The 3,209-nt window shown below is 40.2% G+C and overlaps 1 long non-coding RNA gene across 1 annotated transcript; it reads left to right on the top strand.

The window, feature by feature from the left end:
* The first annotated feature begins 936 nt into the window (after window positions 1–936).
* Window positions 937–2,966, top strand: LOC310857055. Its single transcript, XR_014569126.1, has 3 exons — window positions 937–1,066; window positions 2,078–2,205; window positions 2,952–2,966. It is a non-coding gene; the product is annotated as an uncharacterized lncRNA (long non-coding RNA).
* Window positions 2,967–3,209: the final 243 nt, after the last annotated feature.

The following is a 3,209-nucleotide window of genomic DNA, read 5'->3' as shown; positions in this document are numbered from 1 at the left end:
AGCAGGCCCGTGGTAAAGGGAACGATCACCCCATTCCTTTCCCCCCTCCCTGTACATACAGTGCGATTTTCTTCCCCCTGTGATATTGATTTTTATTTTTATATTTTACCTGTGATGATATTGAATTTTGTTGTTACTATTCTTGCCTGCATAATTATGTCTATTTTGGACTCTCTTACTGTACTCTGTTGCTGTTTTTACATTCTGTCTAATGAACTCAATCAATCAATCAATCAATCAATCAATCAATCAATCAATCAATGTTATGGTCTATACTGTCGCATTGTCTGAAGGAAGCTTAAACAAGATGTAACGACCTTGACCCGGGCAAAACGGTTTTCCCTTAATCTATTCTATAAGTTCCTATCATGGAGGTGGCTCAGGGGTAGAGTGGCCGGATGGTAACCGCACGGTTGCCAGTTCGAACCCTGTGGGCTCCCCCCAGAGTTGGTGTCGAAGTGTCCTTGAGCAAGACACTGAACCCCAAATTGCTCCCGATGTGCTGGTTGGTGCCTTGCATGGGTTCCGCCGCCATCTGTGTATACAGTATGAATGGGTGAATGTAATGCACAACCTATATGTAAAGCGCCTTGCATATAAGGCGCTATATAAATGCACCATTTACCATTTCTCACACAAAGGTTTGGCAGCCCCCATCCCTGTGAGGACCCCCCCCCCCCCCCCATAACACCCATAACATGCATTTGAGCGCTGAGCGCGATGGGGAGCACCGTCAGAGGACGAGGAACGTGCATCGTGTCTGTGTCGGTGGAGATAAGGCCTCGTGTGTGTGTCCACATATCCTGTCGTGTACTGTATGTTACCACATATATGATCGCTATCGCATACAACACAGCGGTATAGAGCTGTTGTGAAATACACAACAACAACAACAACACCACAATGACTAAACAAGTCCATGCAGAAGCTATAAAACGCTGGTGTGGTTCCGGGAGAACACATACAGCGAGCTGTCAACCGTCCAGGAGAACACTCAACCCTCGCTGGCGCTATAGCTGCGGCCTTTCCAGTCATCACTTTCTCGTAGACGCCGTCCGTTGGAAAGGTAAGAAAATACATGTTGACGCGTTGAGTTATGATGACTCTATATGTCATATTTTACTACTTAAAGGACAACTTTAGTTTTTTTTCAACCAAGGTTCATGTTTTAGGTTGTTATTAGAGAAACTAAAAGGTGAGTGTTAATTTTCTTTCATTTGCTGCTTTCTTTCGTTTTAGGGATTTTAGCAGTTTTTGACAGTGGGGCGGGGGCATTCGAGCATGGGGCTAAATATGTAGTTTTTTTTACAACATTTTATGGTGATTTATTTTTGTATTATTTACTATAGTCCTAATATACCCCAGGAAATTACATCTGGCCACAGAAGATCACAGGATCTATACTGAATGTGATCTACCTACTGGGGGAAGGCTTATACTGTGTGTATATAGGCTCAATATGTCAGTTTGTCACATTCAGTAGATCCTGTGATCTTTTGTGGTCAGATGTAATTGCTTGGGGTTTATTAGGACTATAGTAAATAAAATAAAAATAAATCGCCATAAAATTTTGTAAAGAAATACATACTTAGCCCCATGCTCGAATGCCCCCGCCCCCCTGTCAAAAACTGCTAAAATACCCAAAACAAAAGAAAGCAGCAAATGAAAGAAAGTTAACACTCACCTTTTAGTTTCTCTAATAACAACCTAAAACATGAACCTTGGTTGAAAAAAACTAAAGTTGTCCTTTAATGCTACCGATAGAATATACCTTGTCCACTGTCCAGCCTGCCTGTCTGAATACTGTATAATAATGTAACAGAATGAAATAGCACCACCGTTTAGGCTTGGCATTTATAGAAACATATTAATTTTAGTCATCATAGATTCGTTTTTATTTAGTTTTAGTCAGTGAAAAAAGGTAGTCGACGAACATTTTTCGTCTTACTTTTAGTCGACGAAAAGAACACTGGTGCGCACACACACGTGCACGCACAACGCACACACACGCAACACAACACACAAACAGTGTACAGAGTCCATCCTAATGTACTGTTGTGTTTTTGTTTGCTTTCAGGATGAGGTCGTTTTGCTCCGTGTTTCTGGTGCTGATGCTGTTGGGGGCTCAGGCACCCGAGCCAGCGGAGGGGTTCTTCGGCATGTTGTTCGGAGCCCTGACCCAAATTATCCCTCACGCCATTAGGGGTAGGTCAACCATGAGGTCACTCTGTACTTGGACCGCTCTTTTGGCTGTCTATATTCAACCAAATCACTTGGTGGACCCACAAGATACATTTTAGTGTCTCCCCGGGACTCAAACCCTTATTGGCGTGTGATCAGCCATGCCCTTTTGAACCACTTAAAGGGATATTTAACTTAAAAAAATAAAATGTTGGGTCATTTCATCATCTACCCAGGCTTTTGTGAACACCCCGGGGCATGTTTAGAAGTAACTTCAAACGCCATTTTGACCATGTTAGATTCAACGAAAACACACGTCCTTCCAGGTTCATACAGTGCTCTCCTAATACGTGACGAGACTGTGTGTTTTTATTTTTTTTATTGTACCCCAAATTGCTTTTGTAATTTATTGTATTTAATGATAATAAAAAAACATGATCCATAAAAAAAATATTGAAAGTGAAATATCCCTTTTAAGTGGTCACCTCACCTCAATTATTTATTTTTATCAATTATTATTTATCAATCGAATGTATTCCACATAGTTTGATCTAAGTTCATATTTATTGGTATAACAATAAAAAAACAACGGTCATGTTGAGGACAGTACATGCATTATTGTAGTGCAGCTATAATGTTAATCATTGACATCGTAGCGTTTTGGGAATTATTTTTCATTATAATAATTATTAGTCAGTCTTATTATTATTACACTTATAATTTCACTACGTATATTGTGCTCAAATATAATATTCATCTCTTGTCTGCAGGCGTTGGACATATCAGTCGCGCCGTCTCGAGTTTCAGGTAAATAATTCTTATTTGCTGCTTACCACTTCACCACTTTTCAACCTATCTTGGTCCTCACTAATAATCATGAAAAAATGGCACGATTTTTTTCTACTCAGTCTTTGTCTCATAGGAGGGCTGTGGGCAGTCTTCCAGTGACATCATTAGGCAGATTTTTTTTTAAACAAGATTTTCTTTACAAAAATGTTTAGATTCTCATTATCGTGAGAACGATGGCT

This window comes from Protomyctophum parallelum, assembly GCF_964188405.1.
Source record: "Protomyctophum parallelum genome assembly, chromosome: 4".
Lineage (NCBI taxonomy): Eukaryota > Metazoa > Chordata > Actinopteri > Myctophiformes > Myctophidae > Protomyctophum > Protomyctophum parallelum.
This window is presented reverse-complemented; position numbering and strand designations above follow the sequence as displayed.